The 19632-nt window shown below is 37.4% G+C and overlaps 1 protein-coding gene and 1 long non-coding RNA gene across 2 annotated transcripts in view; one reads left to right on the top strand and one right to left on the bottom strand.

The window, feature by feature from the left end:
- Positions 1-19632, top strand: part of ADGRL2 (adhesion G protein-coupled receptor L2) — a 383711-nt gene that overhangs the window by 110399 nt on the left and 253680 nt on the right. The window lies entirely within an intron of this gene.
- On the bottom strand, positions 11850-13949 carry LOC110402265. The gene is made up of 4 exons (XR_002441017.1): positions 13614-13949; positions 13366-13466; positions 12252-12341; positions 11850-12163 (listed from the first exon to the last, which is right to left on the bottom strand). It is a non-coding gene; the product is annotated as an uncharacterized LOC110402265 (long non-coding RNA).

Raw genomic sequence — 19632 nt, 5'->3', positions numbered from 1 at the left:
TGGGCAATTTAAGAGTTCAATCAAATGGGAAGTTGTTTTAATTGACTTTAATACAGAGTAACTATTTATAGCTGTAGTAAATATCTTCTCTTATTCTCCTATTTTGATTCTTGCCATTACTTTAGACAAACCTGCTCATTCCAGCTCTTCTGGCAGTAATCTAATGGATCTTTGGACATCCAGGGTGGTGGTCATAGCATTACTTCTCGCCACATACCCTCAGATCCTAAACAGTTGGTCAGGCAACATGCACAGATTGAATCTGTGCTGTTTGTACAACTGAATCCAACAAGTCAAATGCTTAAAGAGCTGCAAAATGCAATGGGGATGCTTTGCAGTTCCTTTACTTATATTAAGGTGAGCAACAAGTATTATATACATATCAGAAGTTTTCCCTGATATATATGCTACATCTCTTTCCATGAAGGAGGATTTGCCTCATTCTTGCATTTTTTAAATAAAAGCAAATTGTCACCCGCTAGTGTGCTAATTGTTTAATTCTCTCCTATTGTTTGTAGTGCAGTGTTTTACATCAATTAAAAACAGATGAGAGAATGGTTTAGCTGAAGAGTTTGCTTCCTTGTAATCAACTGCAAAAAAGACCAAGGTCATCTAACAGATTTCTTCTTCTCTCACTTATCAAAGAAGGCTGTGTGAATGCAAATTGCTTTATTGGTGGAGGGAATTAAAATTATAAAAAGCTAGACTTAAAGAAGTGCAAAATCAGGACTGTGTCGGAATAGGGACAATATAATAGTGGCATGGATTCCCACATAGGACTAAATTATCTAAATTTTAGTAACATCAGCAGTTGTGTGTGACTGCTGGAATGCAGCCAATGTGCCATTTTTTTTTAAGATGGTTCTGATTCTGCACAACTTTAAATTTGCGGAATGCTAAATTTGCTCTAGGTGTCATAGTGGCACTTCTGTGATGCATAATTTTGCATGTTCATTCCATTTAATAGAAGCATAAAAGTAGCCTAAAATACAACCTAATCCAAAGTAAAGTTACTATGATTTTAGTCTAGGTTATGGTATCTTCAGAAAAAGACTGCTTACCACAATGAGTGTATATATCAAGGTTGTCTCCCTTTTTAGTGCATTCCGTTCAGTAATACTATTTTGTAGCAACTCAATAAAGCTGATAGTTTTTCTGGGTAATTACCCACAGCCCCCTGCAGGACAAATTAGCATTCATGACCTGAATAATGCTTACTAGAAAGAGTTCAATGGAATTTATTTAATCAGAATCATTGCTTTCTCGTGGCTACACTATTTTTAACCTAGTCCCCATTGTCTGCTAATAGCAAAAACCCTGTCAGTGCCAGGTCCAGCTTGGCACTGGATCTATAAGGAGAGAAAGATTATCCTCCTCAAAGGTACTTAGTGTATTTTTAAAGCTTATGGACTGTATTCTGCAGTCTTTACTTGGGCTTTGCTTAGCTAAACATGCGTTGAAGTCAGTGGGAGATTTGCCAGATGACAGAGTGTTGAATCAGACATTAAGAAAAGAAGTGTATATACTTTTGCTAGGCTGTCCATGACTTATAATTTCTAGTAACCACAAGGGCTGCTAAAGAGGACATTCAAAGGTACTTTTTCTTTTCTGGTCTTGTGAGTGGAGGGGAAGTTACTGCCTATTTCAAGCTGTTTTCTAAGGGTTTTTGTTTTTACATTAGTGGTGTTTTTTTTAATTATCTCTGACATTTCCTAAATTTCGCAAAATAGAAATAGCTATTGCTGTGATTGTTCATGTTTTGTCTTCCCATTTCCCGAGACTCTGTAGCATGTCAAGGTTAATACAACACAGGTGATCCCTTGAATAGCTTAACCAGATGCTCACTAAAGGACACAGGAAGGACTGGAAAGATTTTCTCAAGTATTACAAAGATTTGGTGTGTGCATACATACACAACCATCACAACCAACAAATAAAATCAGAAAAATACCAAGCAGGAGTTTAAGTTGAACTACCATTTCCCATGAAGGAATTCATTCTAAATGTATTTTACTTACCCAAGCTATGTCAATTAGAGCATTAGGAAATGAGAGTGAGGCCCAAACTGTACAGAACTCAAAGGCTTTATTTGCCTGTATTTTCTGACTGGTGCCTTCAAACTGCGGCTGATCATTTTTCATTGCTGACCAAAGCTGCATTGTTAAAAAAAAAAAAAAACATGTACAGGCCTGTAGTTGTCCTGTGTCCTTTTAAGCAAAGGCTGCATTCAATGTGAGTTTGCGCAGTAAAGTATTGCTAAGAGCAAATTTTAATGACTAATTTAATGGCTCTGGAAATGGATGTTGACAGTAGGGTTGCTGGAAATACAGGAAACACTGGAGGACTCTTCAGGGTCATAGTCTTAGTGAAAGAGGGCATATCAATGAGTACAAATATGCATCACAGAAATAAGAGATGGTGCACTGAAAAAAATATTCATTTTGTTGGATCTCTCCAGCTCAGCTTATAGGAGTCAAAACAATCCCGGTTGCGATTAAGCAAGAAATGAGACAAACTGCATCAAAACATTGTGAACAATTGAGTAAAGAGAGACTCATCAAGGCCAAATTTATCCTCAGCTATATGTTAGTGCAATCCAGTTCAGGACAATCCTGACTTACTCGTTTCTGTAATTGTCAGGAGTTATTAAGTAGTTCTGCTCTGTGAGGAATGGAGAAATAGCATCATAGCCAGCAATACATTTTATTGTTCATAGATGCAAAAAAAAAAAAAAAAAAAAACTGGTCCTTCAGGTTTGCTTTTTTTTTTTTTTACCTTAACATTTGAGACTATGCCAGGATGTTGGAGGCAGAACGTTTTTTCTCTATCATTATTGAAGAAATACAATCTCCTCAAATAAAGCAGCAACAATTGTTTCCTCAAGGAGACTACTCCAGTTCTAAATGCATTAGATGAAATAACAGGTTAATTTATTTTAGATGAGCATCATACTGTTTATTTGAAGAGGAGATGTAATTACAATGGAAAATTTAACGCTAGCAGAATTTACAAAGAGGCCTTAGTCACTAAGGTGGAGTTTGTGCAGTCTGTTTGGCTTCACTTGGCCTGACTCATTCCAAAACTAGGCTGTGAAGCCTTCCTCATGGATAATGTCACTCTATCCCACACCCATCAATTTTTAAAACTGCTTTTCTGGATCTTCACATCCATCAACAAAGTAAAACCTTCCCAAAAGGCTAAAATCTGGCTGTAAAGCTCTAAATGGTCAAACTCAGGGGTTGGGTTTTTGTTGTTGTTGTTGTTTTTTGGTGGGATTTTTGTTTGTTTGTTTTTTAAGATTCCTTCAGTGAATACAAATAAATTAAAGATTAAATCTGGCTTTCCCTAGCTATATGTACATATGCAGAGAGGAATGCAATTCATTGAAAGGTTGTGAGAGAGCGTCACAATTGTAGATGTAGTGTGGTTGTGAAAATAGTGCTTAGGATGCCTGACTTCTGTATTTCTGTCAGAGTAACTTCTCTAATCAGGAAGCCAGGACAACTAGAGAAAAAACTTGTTGAAAGAAAACTCTGAGTAAGACATCTTCAGAAGTATTCATTTTTGCTGTTTCACAGTGGTATTTCCTATTTCTTTCGTTTCACTTCTGCTTTTTACAAAATGTTGTTAAATCAGTCTTTCCCATTCCATCATCAGATTGTCAGTGTAATAAAAGATAAAGTGCAAAACATAAAATTGAAGCTCAAATTCATTTATTAAAATCATGTACTTTATCAGCTACTCCCATCAGGGTTATTTGCTGAAGATGATACATCACTGGTGGGTTTATTGGTGGAGGAACAAGAAATGAAACTTTAGTCATTTCAGATACTCTGTTTATTCCCTGTGGATTCAAAAAAGAAGATTGTTGATAATGTTTAGTATAGAGCAGTTGAAATCTTTCCATTGATACAGGTGCACAAGAGAGAGTGCTTCAGTTGGTACTCAGCAATATTTCTCTATATGGGATCATCCTTCTTTGCCTAAGAACTGTTTATTCATTCTGATGCAACAGCAATTAGGATTCACATACACAGAAACTCTGAGTGCCTTGACAACAATTAAACTTGCAGTAATGCTGATAACCAACAGAAACTGTGAATATTTCCTTGATGAGATTCCTCAGACTGCTTTGCCTTGTTGCACTGACCTCTCAAGTGACATTCTGGAAGCTCCCTGCTGCTCACAGTTTGGTGATTATCAGATTGCCTACCTTGGGCAGCAGCTCTCTTATCCAGTTGATGTAAAATCATAAAATCATAATTCTCAATTGTAGTCATGTACATAGCTGAGATAGGAAGCACAGAATTTAAAAAAAAAAAAAAAAAAAAGGCTTCTTAACCACTTTGGAAAAGTTTACAATTCCAGGGAATGAGGTACAGGAAGGTATCAAAAATATGGCTCTTATACTGGTAAACTACTGCCATAGTTTTCAAACAGAAAAGAATTAAATCCCTCCTTTCTGACATGTCCCCATCCTGGATATACCCAAGGTTCTAGGCAGAGATAAGAGCCAGGTGTGTCTTGTGAAGGAACAGGAACAGTGGGAGAGCTGTGCTGGCTCCTCAGGCAGCCCTGGGAACTGAGATTCTACTGCATGATTACAAGTGAGTAACAGAGCTTGGCATGTCTTCAGTCCGCCTCACACCTTGAGGTGCTGTGGCATTCACTTGTCTTTTGTCCAGGAGATCAGTGTTCTGAGGAAGGATAATCAAGTCCTGTCCTTGCCCAAAGACAGACAGAAAAGTGTGTAGGATGTGGCAGTGGGAACAGCAGTGCATGGGAACCACCCATCGCACCTTCTCCCCATGCTGGTGGCTGGCATGTTTCTGATTCTTGTAATCCATCCTTTCCTAAGAAAAGAGATACTACGTGTTACATTTAACAAACTTGTTCTAGTCATTAATAAACTTTATCAGTGTTTGCTCCGGTAAGATCAATTTATATTTTGATGAAGGTCTAAAGATATTTGAGTGGTTAGTAAAAGAAACTAATGTGCTAGATTTGCAGACAGACTGACATAATGCTATCTCTGAGAAAAAAAATTTACAAATCAAGCAGTGTAGTATGTCTTCAATAATATTTGAGTGGGAGCTTTTTTATCAATAATGTAGCTTTGCCAAACCCAAACACAGAAGTATGCTGGAGACCTCGACCTTTGGAAAATAATGTTTTGTGACATTAATCTACATCTAATAGAGGGTTTTGTATCATCGCTTTGGTTTCTATCTGCATATTGTAGCACATAAGCTGTCACCTGCATTTATATAACATGAGACTGATTATTCTTTATCGTGTACAAAATGCAGACCTCAAGGAAGAGTTCATTTTGGACCATTTCCAATGGTATGTGTAAGATGTTAGAAGCAGAGTACTGCTTTTAAGGCTATCGTGTGCAATTTGCACTCTTTTTCTCTTCAGTATGTCTTATGCTTGACAAGATAATTGGCTCCCATAACATACACATATCCTAGAACACATTCATTACAGAGCCATTGTATTGACATATAGATACAGATATCAGTGAAGGAATGTAGTTGGTATTCTTTATGCAGAGTCCTATATGTGGAATATAGATTCATAAATAAAATTAGAGATTGTAATAAACTGAAGATGAAAAAATAGAACTGAGAACTTACACATGGAAGTGCTCCGCTTATCAGAGAAAAGAGAATGCTCTATTTCACATTAATAGCTTTAAAGTGGTTGTGATCAGAGCTTATTTTTTAATACAGAGTTTTTTAGAGGCTTGCAAGAATTCTCTGTTTCAGAATACTGTGTACCTATATTACTTATAGATAAATGTGTACATACACATGCTTAGAGTATGTGTATATACAGTGCTTTGAGTATGTGCCTTTCTGAAACATAATATGCACATACTGGGATATCCAGTCTAAGTAGTTCATTGTCTATTGTTGCTACAATTCTATAAATTAGATATTATTTACAACAAAAGTACAAGTAATCTGTATATTCCTAAATTACTGTATCAGCCTAAGTAGTGAGCCAGAGTTCAACACAATTCAGAATAAAAAAAAAATTTCAACAACTTAATTTTGTCAGTTTGTTTCAAATAGGTTGGTTGGTAACCTAAGTTTACAATAGGGTCCTTTCCAATCCAAACCATTCTGTGATTCTATGATTGTATTATTTATTTTATTTACTCTTTTGGTTTTACAGTTACTTGATTGCTTTTGTTATTTTTGGCAGTTTCTGGTCTGTACCTTTATGCCTTGCTGGCAAAAAAAAATGTACTAGATGTCTCATATTGGACTATTCCATCCTTTATTCTGAACATTCTACACAGGTATTCACATTCAAAGCACCTAACAGAGACTGCTCATTCTTTGCTATGGTTGCACATAGCTTATGTGTCATAAAAAGAGAATAGAAGCTCAGCTGTTCTGTGTTGTACATCCTTTGTCTTAATCTATAGTTCTATTGAGTGATATAATCAAATAAGATCTCATTATAGCAGCATCTAGATCTTACATTCCGGTTTGGTGAGAGCAGTACATATGACAAATAACAGGGTAAAACTGGTCGTGCAGAAAGTAATCACTCCCTTAAACCTCTGTAATGAATTGTGTTAGATAAGCTGTGACCTGCTCTTCCTTCAGAAAGTGTTCATGACTGTAACAGTTGATTCTTTGGGAAACATTATTTTACATTATTTCCACACCAAAAAAAAAAAATAAAAAAAATCAAGAAATGTGAAATAAACATATATAAAACAGAATACTGCATAGTATTGTTCTACTGAATAAGTACTGTGCAATTCTGAATCTGGATGGATGTAAACCTTTCTTTAAAAAGGCTATGTTTGCCAGTGAGATGCTGTCAACGGTTTACAGGCGTTTGGCCCGATTCCCTGACGAAGGGGACAGGGGACCCACAGGCCCATGCCCCGGGAAAAGGGGAAAAGGGGAAAAGGGTAAGGAGATGGCCCTGAGAGCAAAGAACAGTGGCAACAATATGAGGAGAAACAAAGTAATTTACTAAATAAAATATCGGAATGCAAAACAATACACTATAATACAATATAATTACAATTTAAGCTGATAAATCCAATACAGAGAGAGAATGTCCCAAAATCAAGGCCTTACTCTACTACCAACGATAAGACGGCTGGAGAGCGAGGTGCTGCCAAGACGAGAGACGGCGGAAAAAGGGACGAGGTCTCGTGATCTGCAAGTTTTTATACTGTGAGGTTTTATCTTTTCCCTCCGGCTGGAAAATGGTAACAGAAGAGCAAAGTACTGTGGGGACTGTGGTAGTCCTTCTCTTCTGCGAACCAGGTACATTCACTACATGATGTTATGATGTGGAATACCAATAACCGAAAATCATAAAACCATGACAGATGCACAGCGTTCCTCTGTTTGCCAGCTCTAGGAATTACACCTTTGCTCAGAGGCCTTGATTTGTAGCTGCATCTAAAAGCAGCACTGTTCAGTGGAGGTCATTTTTGTTCTCTCTTAAACCTAATGCAACATGAATGAAATCAGTGACCCAACATACTCAACAAAATTTGTTTTATAGGAAGGAGTTCCCAGACAGGCACCCTCTATTCAGGCCTTGTGTTTGCAACACCAGCAGTAACAACAAGGAGCGAGCATGTTCAGGCCCAGTTTTGTTGTCTCAGTTCTACTGACATGACCCTAGTGAACGATGGAGGGTTTTGAGGTTGCATTACATCAGTCCAGCCCAAAAGTCTAGCTAGGCACAAAGTGGAAGTGAAAGACTGACTTTCTGGAGCAATGACTCAGGGCTCTGCTCGTTTAAGTCCACGTGTGAAATGCAGAGCAATGGAAACCTGGTGGAATGTTTCTTAGAATAATGGTAAAATCCTTTTTTAATGTGACAGCTTTACAAGGACCAAAACCAAAATTGTTTTCAACACTGGCATCTTTAAATATCTGTTTATTTTATTGATACCCCAAAACTGCGCCTTTTTTCTGACTGCTTCTTTAGCTGAAGTTACTGATCTGTTTGCTACGTATGCAGTGAGGACGATTTTCCAGTGCACTCTGCTTTGTGCTGGGTCCTCAGCTGGTTTTCAGAGAAGCTGTGATTCTGCTTCAGGTTGTACTCATTCGAGCCAGAAGTAGTTTTCACTCTATAACTAGTATATATACTAGACAATATCTTTTTTATGCATTAAAATGTGATTTAAAATTATGTGGACCTTGACATTATTTACAGAAATATGAATCTATTCCAGTTAAGTTAGCTTAGAGAGCTTGAGAGCTCATACACACAAATAAGTGACATGGAGTTGTACACCCCCAGACTATTGATGTGTATTAAATGTCTGTATGCACTTACACTGTTAAATCTGAATTAACTTAGCCTAGGAAGTTTAAGGTCCCAGAACACTTTCTTAGTGAAACTTGAGGCATGTGAGAAACATGGAATATGTTTTTATTTTGCCAGTTAGGGTATTTCTCTGTTGCAATACAAAATATGTTGTAGACTTAGCCTGACAACAAAGATCTGGGAATATACAACTAGTTCAGTATTGTGCGTTTAATTTGCCTGTTCAGTTGTTTTTCTTTAGGTGAAAAACTGGACAGTTGCATTGCAAAGGTAGTTGAATTCCATGCGTAAATTGCAGTAATTATACATGAAAATTAAGACTATGCTATAGATTTCTTTTTGTACATGTAGGTGCATGCATGAAGTTTAGAAAATAAGTCCAGAAAACTTAAAGTGCAAATGAACCACACAGATCGGTAAGCAAACAGACTGAAAATTCTGCTGCATGTGATGTCATCCCTTTGCTGTAGGTCAGAAATAACTTCATGCTGTTAATTATAGGTATTTATCATAGTTCATATGATTTTGTGGGGCCCTGACATTGATCAAAGGTGGTTCTTTGGACACCTGTCATCAAGTGAGCTAGTAATTGTGGAATAGCTTATTTACTAAATCTAATACGCCATTAAATAGACTTATTCTCCCCTTTTCAGCAGTTAACGTAGTTGATAAAAGGACAGTTCTGTTTTAGTAAATTTGATTTGCTGCAGTCAGGTACAATAATTATGTACGCTTAGGTATACTAGATGTTTGCACATTAACACATGAAAGTTATATTTCAGCAACTTTAAAAGTCTATCTTACACTGGTAACAGCCAGGGAGATAGGAATTATGACCTGTGAAAATTTAATTTTGAGATGAATAACAAATATAAAAAAAAATAAGAAAAATAAGATGTTGAAATCACTATCATACAAGTTTGTTGTGCACCTGAACTGATTCTTGAAATTATTTTAAAAACACTAGATGGAAATTTAGACCTCATATAAACATGCTGCATTTCAGCCACGAGGACTGCTTTTATAAATCTCAATGAGGATATGGAAAAAAAAAACAAAACAGAGAAGGATTTGAACTGGAACAGAGAAGCAGATAGTGCTGCAATTAGATTGTAGTACATGCGGAACTTTATTTTTCCCTGTGTCTCTGAGCCTGAAAGTCCTTTTGTTCTAACCTTGCACCTGGATCCAGTCTGCTTGCTTTGAATCTGCCTGCATCCTGCCTGGGAACACCACATACGCAAAGAATGGCCCCTCTCCAGGTTTTACAGCCTGTTTGTGGTGCAGATGAGTGTGCCAGTTCAGAGCCCTCTGTTCAGTGTTGACTAAGGCCTTGAAGAGTTCTTCAGCCCCACTAGGCCACAGAAGAGCTTATTGAGACTGTCAGCCTTTTTTCCTGCCAGTGTGTTTTTTTTTTTTTTTTTTTATTCGGCTGATAAACTCCTGAATTGTTGAAAAGCAGCTGCTCTGAGGCGGATTTAGCTAATTCTCAGGGTGCTTCTGGGTGTGTGGGAGATATATTTACCTCTGGACTATGAAGGTCCCTTGCATTGTAAGACCTAGGTGACCTCTTTTTAGATCAAAAAGAGGTTTCTGGAATTCAATTAAAATGCAGTGTTACTTTTCTGTAAAACCTCAGTAACATAATCAACTATTCTCTTCCCCCATCTTTTGTCAGTTTATCTGCACTCTCATATTTTATTCCTAGTTCAAATGTTGTCTATGCTGTAATTTTTTTTTACCTTATCAGAAAATACTTTAGATAGTATTATTGAAACTCTCCTTATTTAAAAAAAGTGTCCTGCCTTCTACCAGCTTGTTCTGTGAAGGTTCATGCTATTAATTTTCACATATTGCTCAAGTAAGCAGAACTATGTGCATTTGATTTTTTCCCTAATAATCTCAGATGTAGTTTTGTTGTAATGTAGTACACAATTTATATTGATTAACATGTCTGTAAGTGAGATATGCATTTTATAGACACATTCCAAAGTGAAGCATGAAATCGAACTGTAAATAATTACATTTTTTGGAAGAGTGGGTTTTTTTTTTTTTCAGTTCTGTGGCAAAATTTGTACTAACTGAAACAAAGGTTTCATTAAAACTGAAAACAAATTTACATTTGTAGGAGTTTCAGCCCCGTTGTTTTCAATTTGTTATATGCCTTTACCTGGCATGCTATTTCACCCTTCATGACACACATCGATACCTTCTTTATGTCTGGCTATTACCACTCATTTAAAAATCTATTTTACATGATTCTTTCAGCCAAAAATGGACCATAATGACATAGAATAGAGCCTGTGCTTCATAAATTCTCCCAGAATCAATACTTTGGCTGGGAATTTGTCAGTCTCACAAAGCTATGCGTCATTAAACTTTACTATTATTACAGTGGACTCTGCTTCAAAGTTCACTACCTAGCTGATATTGGATGAACCCATTTAAACCAAGGAAAAAATATGAGACATGAATGCTTCTGTACTGACATGTCTTTATCCATATAATGTTTAATTTATGAAATAGAAGTAGGTCTTAAATTGCTTATTGGTTTATGGGCAAAGTTCAGCAATATCATCATTAGAGATTATATGCTGATTACAAGTTATTGGCAAATGACTTTAAACTGAATCCATTCAGATTATTTCAAATATGACTTATTCGGCACATAGGATCTTATACATTAATCACACAACAATGAATTTGTGAGCACAAACATTCATTTGAACTCAGAACATTTTTCTATCCAAATCACATTAGAAGTCTTTTTTGTTGGTCCTAGATTGTCATGGTTTTGTGATTTTCGGTTATTGGTGTTCCACATCATAACATCATGTAGTGGATATACCTGGTTCGCAGAAGAGAAGGACTACCACAGTCCCCACGGTACTTTGCTCCTCTGTTACCATTTTCCAGCCGGAGGGAAAGAATAAAAGCTCACAGTATAAAAACTTGCAGATCACGAGACCTCATCCCTTTTTCTGCCCGTCTCTCGTCTTGGCAGCACCTCGCTTTCCAGCCGTCTTATCGTCGGTAGTAGAGTAAGGCCTACCTTGATTTTGGGATTTTCTCTCTCTCTGCATTGAATTTATCAGCTTAAATTGTAATTATATTGTATTATAGTGTATTGTTTTGCATTCCGATATCTTATTTAGTAAATTACTTTGTTTCTCCTCAGATTGTTGCCACTGTTCTTTGCTCTCAGGGCCATCTCCCTACCCTTTTCCCCTTTTCCCGGGACGTGGGCCTGTGGGTCCCCCATCCCCTTCATCACAGAATCGGGCCTAATGCCCGTAAACCGTTGACATAGATATAAGGAATTTTTTGTCCTTATGCCTATTTGTGAGTTGATTTTTTAGTAAAACTACAGTTATTTGTGCAAATGTGTTTGTTGCACACTGTTGATCACATCCTATGCCTCAGTATTCTGCATGAAGTATTTTAACTTCTCACCCAGCAAAGATTTTGATGTGGCTCCCAGACAGAATAATGAACAAATAATTATATTTGGGAATTTATGGTGACACACGAGAGAAAGACTGTTTATTTCTACTACTCAGGTCTTCAATACTGAAAACACACCCACAGATCAGGTTGTAGAAGCAGAAGAAAAGCTAAATTCAGAAGATTGTTTATATGCAAAAAGTGAAGCAGGCTGTATCTGCCCACCTCAAATTCTTGCTTGACTGACCAGTTCCTGGATGTTCGGGTTATCAGACCCCCCTGGGCAGCCTTCCTCTGCTCTTCTGCAGTGCTCTTGATGCAACCAACAGTCTGCTCAGCTGGGAATGCTCATGCCAGCACCTGTGAGCATTGTGTTTTACCATGTGCAAGTAAGTACCTGAGAAAATACTGAGACTCAGGATTAAGTAAGTTCATAGGAATCAGGATTAACTGCACTGGTTCAAAGGGCTCTTGGTTTTTCCTACCTCAAGGAAACACAGAAGCATACAAGGCTCCAGTGAAATCACAAGCTTCTAAAAATGCAAGTATTTTTTGTTAGTCCCAAGAGAAGTCACCTGCAAAAAGATAAAGGACAAAATCGATGGTTTGTTGGCAGGCACACACACAGGCACATGTCCTCTCTATACTCTCCTTGGGTTGCTGCAGCTGCCTGTCTGCTGTCTCAGCATCCCCTCTTGCACTCAGGAGATCACAAAAAGGGGAAAACAAAAAGGGTCATTAGTTAAGAGGCACAGGTGTAAAGAGACTTTCTAAAACATAGACTTGGTGCACCTGCTCCAGCGAGTATTGCTGGGAATTGGGACAGGTGTGCTAATCTCCAGGCCTTGCCAGTCTTGTAGGGATTGCTGGTTATGGACACTGTGTGCTGTTTGCATGCAGGAGAACATAGCACAGTGGCGGTCTCACGACATCTTTGTGTGGTGATCCTGTGAGCGAGCCTCAGATCAGCGATAAAGTTTGCATTTTAAAACCTGTGCTCCTGTTTTGGTTGTCTCGACTATTTCTTTTCTAACTCTTAAATACTGAAAAGAACAACAAGAGAAATAAAGCAGGTTGGAATATCCAGTTTGAGTTTACTAGGCTTTCCTCACAGATGTTAATTTCATTTGTTTTTTTACCAGGTATTGGGCTCCTCTTACATACTTTATCCAGAGCAGATTCAGTTACTGGATTGTTTGCCAATGCTTTGATAGTATCTTAAAGGTATTCACAAGATCAGGTTTATCATTCTAGGCCCAAACTTATATGAAGTTTTTTCTCAGTACCAAAGTAGCTGTGCTGGAATCAATGTTCCAATACTACAGTACTAAAGATGCTGCTTGGAAGTCATTAATGAGCTACCAAGACCTGCAGCTTTTACACTACATTTGAAATATTTGCACAGCTGAAAACCAGATATATCTGTGATCTCTCACATACTTCTTATGACTTTTTTTCTCTCTATATATATAAAATATCTGTTATATAGGTTTCTCATCACAGAGAACAGTTGAACTAAATGTAATTTATACACTGGAAGTTGAAAGTACGATAAACCATAGAGAATGAAAATAAAATAAAAATAGTAAGATGACTTACAAAACACTGGTGTACATGGCACAGCTGATAGAAGATCCCCAAGGTTTTAGAGAAACTGTTCAGCTTTTCGTTAGTCTTGAGCGCTTCCTTGGGGACACTGGCTGCACAGAGTGGAAAGATAAACTTACCCTTTCACACACAGTCCCATTCAAAACCTTTCACAGCATTTCTAAGTCAGAGGATATGACAAAGATACAACTGCTGTCTTCATTATTGTCATTATTTTTTCATTTATAGCACACACTTACATGCCAGGCATTTCAGAGATAAAAGGCATTGGAGAGTCTCTATCCCTGGCATCTTACAATCTAATCTAATCAGCCTAAATCGCACAGTAAGTTAAGCCACAATCAACATATGTATATCTCTGTGGAGAAAAAAAGATGTGTGAAAAGCAGAAAAGGTTTTCTAGGAAATGTTCCCTTTTTTGTTTGATTTTTCTTGGCTTAATTTCTTTAGCAATGCAGGGCTGGTAAGGGGAAAAGAGTGGCAGTGGGTTGTTCTTAAGCAATGATGAGAGGTGGAAAGGGAGGATAAAGAAAACTAAAGGAAGAAATTGAGGACTTGAAGGAGGGGGAATGAGGTCATTGGATGCACTAGGGAAATGTGGAAAGGAGTTGACTGCTCGAGGCAGAGGCAGCAGCCTGGAAGACAGTATGAAGTCACAAAGAGACAAAAGGAGCACAGTGCAGGGCAGAGTCTGCAGAGTGAACATGGAGTATCTGGGGACGCAGTAGGAGACAAGAAAGGAAAGTCATTACAAGGTGTTTTGTAAGGTAAGCGCTGATGTACTGAGCTGAGAGTTAGTGAAAGAAAAGACTGCTATCCTCAGATACATGGAAGTGTGTGGGACAGATTCTTCCTCCAAAATATCTGTATAAATGGTGCACAAGACTTGCTACAGCCTTTGGGTTGAAACAGCAGACGCGTCTTTGCATGAGCCTTTTGAGTCTGAGACTCTTTGTGACACATGCTGAATCTACATTGGGCCAAGCCAAAAGAAACATCCCTGCTGTCCCTCTCATAGCCTACTCACCTGTTTGGTCCCTAGATGCCAGAAAAATGAAAACTTTCAAACCTACTGTGAAGGTTTTTATGCATGAGGTACAATACTGACCCATCTGAACATCAATAGTACAGTTCCCATAGATGTGGTAAAACTAGAGTTTCATCCAGGCTGTCTGTGGGTAGCAGCAATACCTGCGCTTTAAAATAGTTTTGGTGTTTTTTTTTTTTCATTAATGTTGCCACAGAAGGGATGCTGATATACTTCTCATTGACTCCAATGTGCCTAGTTTTAGCCTACTCCCATCTATTGAAACAGGCAGTGCTGCTTTAGTCTATCAAAGTTCAGAATCAGGAGGGATTTTGTAACTCTCTGCCTAACAATCTGTTTTGTTGACATTTGAGGAACATCTAGCATGTTTTCAGTGAATATATTCTTAAGGGAAACTCCTGTTAGGCTGCATGAAGGGTAAGATTTATGTGGGATTTTCTCTATTAAATGTTCTGCTGTGTTTTAAAGATTCCATATATTTTGATATGTCTACATTCTATTTTATAGATTTTTCAGAATTTTCTCTTCTCAATTATATTTATGTCCCCACAGCCTTGTGTTCTTCCACAAGATATTTGTCTTTTAGGATTTAGGCCCTTGCTTTTAGGAGTCTGTTTTAAACCAAATTCTCTTTGCTTTTTGTTTTGTAGTCAATGCACAGGCAAACTGTCCGGAGGGAGTGATAGATACTGCATTCTTTATACAAACAGCTCCAAATTTAGAAATCTTTTTTGAAGTGCCATTTAGTAAATAAGTTTTTTTTTTTTTTTTCTAAAATTCATTGGGAGTAAATGGTTAGTGGAAACAGTTCCTTCTCCAAATCCATAGTGCTTGAAGTCCTTCCTATGCTGCCTTTATCATCCTTGCAGAGTTCAATGATTACATATTTGACTTCAATTTACAAAAGCTTACCACTAGAGTAAAGGTAATATATTTGGTGTTTTGATATAATCTGTTTTGTGAGCACTACTGTCAATATCTATAAACTTCTCTCAATACACCACACAAATGTTAACATTTTCCTTTTGACTATTATTTACTCTAAAACAACAAGGATGTTCAGGAGGGAAGAGGGAGAGGGATGTTTTGGATGATTTGTCAGTTATAACCCAAGGGACTACAGATGCGACTAGTCTTATTTTTATATTTATTGTAAAATTAAATGTTGACATAAGGTCTGAAGGATTTGCATGAATACAACAACGTCATTATTAAACAGCTGGGATCCTTGAATTTTTCAAAACTAATTCCAGGAGAAAAAAAACTGAAAGCTTAGCTCATGTGGTACGGTGTAATGAATAATCCCTCTTGTTTTCTCAAGAGATTATTCTGCACTTTTGAAAAATTATCAGTGGTGATAATTTTCAGTGCTTCTTTCATTTAATACTTTTTACATTTTTCACTTGAAGTCCATAAAGCTGTAGCATGTCCATTGATATCCTTTTTTCTATACCAAGTGCCAATTTTATTGAGAAATATGAGTGCACACTCTACAGAGGCCCATTTGTCTCCTCAGACAATAATGACATATGTTTGTGTTGTTTCACATAGTTTTGGCTGTATTAAAACATCTGGTTACAGAGGTGTGTATTAAGCTAAGGTTTATGCCTGTCTATCCTGGCATATTGAGGACAGAACGTCAAATTTTGCTTTAAATGGGTGAATGGAGGGTAAGAAGTCAAAGACAGGTATCCCTGGATGTGCTGTCATCTCTTCAAAGCCTAACATTTGCTGGCAAACTCACTCCAGCCAAAATCAGTAAAGAACCAGGATGGTATGGTTAGTATGCATCCCAATTCCTTCACCATGTAGTTGATGTGTCTTTTATACATCAGTCAACAACCTTAACTGCCCTCCTCTGGTGGAACTGCTGGGCCCTGGGCAGCTGCAGAGCAGAGAAGTTTTGCTCTCCATAGAGGTGGTGCTCTCCATCGGTCAAACAGAGCTGCACCAGCCATCACCTTTGTTGTCCATATGCTTATCACACAAGCAAGTGTCCATAAGAAATTGTGTGCATGTTAATAGCATCTATTCTCATCGAACGAAACTCACAGAGTCTAGTAAACATGCTGTTATCCTCACTGGAGATTTTATATTATTATCCTTCTTTTTCTACTGCTTGCTACCCAAACAGTGGTTGCATCAGCATGTGGGTAGTTTCATGAACTCCTGAAATAGTATTGTTGAATCCCTTCCCTTCTCATTAAGTGGGCCACTGAAGGGTCAGTACAAATGAAAAGCTCAAAACAGGTGGTACTAATTTTGGAGTCAACTATTGGAAATAGAAACTCTTCTGTTCTTCCAGGAGCGGACAGGCAGATTGAAGTTCACAGCTGTTCTTAATGGTATCACTCTTATCACTAGCACACACCTTATTCAGGATGTGCTGAGTACAGAATATGAATAAGAAATGGTTCTGCTTGTCAGTAAGACATCTTTAGTTAAGATTAGTAGCCACATTTCTGAATTTTTCTAATGAAAGATTTGTCAAAAAATTGTAGACAAGTTTGCTTCAAGCCCTTTCTCAGTTTTCAAACCTACACTTCTTCTCAGTTTACTGAAATAGTAAGGGATGCCAAATTACTATTCAAAAAATCCCAAAGGGCTGACAAGAAGCAGTCTATTATTTCTTTTTCTGTCTGTCTGTTGTCAGTCCTTCTTTCAAGCATGGAGTTTCAGCATTAACATTTAGAAAGCAAGGTCTCCTCATCACAGCATGCTGGCTTCTAGTGAAGTCTTTGCAACTTGTCAGTAAAACTTCCAAGGTTTTGGAGGCACGAGAGCACAATACATCATATTTCCAAATTTCATTCACTCCCATCTCTGCAGTTCTTGGCAAAATGGAAATTGTGGCCAAATTCTTTTCATATCCCCTTACACCTATTCTGTATGTCTTGTATTCATGCTTATTCAGCCAAGTAAAGGAACAAAAGTTCCTGCTGCTCACTCACCTCCTTGTTCCAGCTGTTCAAACTAAAGGCTGTACTCTGAGCCAGGCTATTTCCTCATATCCTTTTCTTCTGTATGTATAACTGGGTAAAAAGAAGGAAGGATGAGCCTGGCTTTTGTACCAGCACTCTTTTCTTATATAGGTACAGTTCTATAGCTGATTAGGACAGCTAGCAAGCCGGATGAGTGGAAAAAAACCTGACTTTCATAACTGCAAGAATGTAGCTTTTGTGGAGCAAAAGGAGTGAAAATGAGGAATTATTTATTTCTGTGTAATGGAAAAGTTGTATTGCTACATCAGTTATAGAACTAGGAAAGCCTGCTGCAATATTCTATTACACGGGCTACATCCTGCCTCTGAACTGATCCGTTCTTACCTGCAAGAAATCTTCCAGAAAACTGTGATCTTTCATTTTTAAAATTCTGGTCTTGGAAAATATACTTCTATTACATGTTATGCCTTATTCATGACCACGCTGAAAGTTCAATCTTGCTTTTAGGGTCTAGGAGACAAATTTGTCCTTCTTAGTAGTACAGAGAGCGTTTAATAAAGTAAATGCTTTTCCTCCACTGAGCAGAAGAAAAAAAAGGAATAACTGGAAAAGGCCTCAGTGAACTGGGGCACCTCTAGGGAGTTCTCCAAGCTTCAGTAAGCAGAACTCAGGAAAGCTGGGATGAGGTTGATCTAATGAGTGCATCATGACCCAATGAATCAATTCGCTGTTCAAGCTGTGCTTTGCCTCTACAGCGTATTTGAACTGATTTGTTCTGCCAGTTTATTGATACAAATGAGTGATTTTCAGAACTCAGCCTTGTTGTTTAAACTCTCCACAATTTTTCCCTAATTATGTCATCTCTATGTTCATCTTTACAGTTCTGACCTCAGTACATGACTGTGCTCACTTTCTTTCCTATTGAGCAAAGAGCTTAGGTCCTTGTTCATGGCAATTTGCATAACTCATAGTAAAACTAAGGGGGATCTATGTTAAAGACCAAGCTGAATTTTACTAAGGGATGGTACTTCACAAGTCATGATCTCTCTAGTGCTGATAGCATGCCTCTATTCAGCAAATTTTCTGAACAAAATCACCCATAGTAGAAATGAACTTCCTTAATGGGGAAGAGTTTTAAAGCTTCTCATCATAAACAGCACTTTGGTATGGCCTTGAGATGTATAGAAATATCAAGGGCATATTAGGAATCCTTGTACTTAGGCTGAGCTAACCTGCCAGTTAAGACATAAATGCCAATCACTTGAGTTAGCTGTGCAGGGTAAACATTCTGGGAATTAAAGTACAAGTGCTAAGGCACATCCTAACATTTTTCTTCAAACTTCAATTTCCACTGACTTTGAGAAAAAGTGTAAGATTTTGATATGACCACTTGCTTACTGAAAGCTAAACAAAAGTAAGCTGTCTTGTTAAAAAAGCCAGAATGAGAGCAATATGTTCCAAAAGACGTAAAAGCAACTAAAATCTGAACTCAGGATGGAAAATGAAATGAATGCCATAAATGACTCTTTGAATGCCCTTATTAGAAACTTAAAGCAAAGAGATTTTTAAAGCTCGAGGGTCCAATTTTGTATTCTTGGGGAAGGATATTTTGTGCTTGGGCATCTTCTGGAAATTCACTGTGAGTTTTCTTTTATAACTTTAGCAGGATTTGATACCTCAGTACTAAATCACCATATCATACAATTTAGGTAATGGTAGGTTTTTTTATTATTTTATTTTTTTAACCTTCTAAAGGAGTTCTGCAGCTTTTTAAGGGAACAGAAAATTAACACAACACTTAAACTGTTTCTGACATGTAACTTAATGTGAACTGTATCTCTCCCCATGAAATTATTTTCATTTAGCGTAAAAGAAATAGAGAACGTTGAAGCAGAAATAGCTTTTGTTTCTTATTTAGGATCAGTACAAGTTCTAAAGATAATCAGATGATACAAAATGTTAATTACTCTAATTTGCTGCTGTATGATGCAAAATAAAGTTAGGTATTGCTTCTCCCTCCTTGTCAGAAATATCATCACTAACTGTGTTTCTGAACTTTTAAACATACATACTTTTTGTATATTTCTAAAATCACTGCTTTCCACAAAACAAAGGGTGCCACTGAAAAGAATACATCTTGGCTGAGTTCACAAAGAATGAAGAAAAGAGAAAGAGAGATCAAATGACTGGTTTTCAAATCCTCCTTCTGTTTTCAAACCTACTCCAACTCAACTCATACTGAATGCAAGTGACATCATGTGAGTTTTA

The sequence above is a fragment of the Numida meleagris genome, chromosome 7, assembly GCF_002078875.1.
Source record: "Numida meleagris isolate 19003 breed g44 Domestic line chromosome 7, NumMel1.0, whole genome shotgun sequence".
NCBI lineage: Eukaryota > Metazoa > Chordata > Aves > Galliformes > Numididae > Numida > Numida meleagris.
This window is presented reverse-complemented; position numbering and strand designations above follow the sequence as displayed.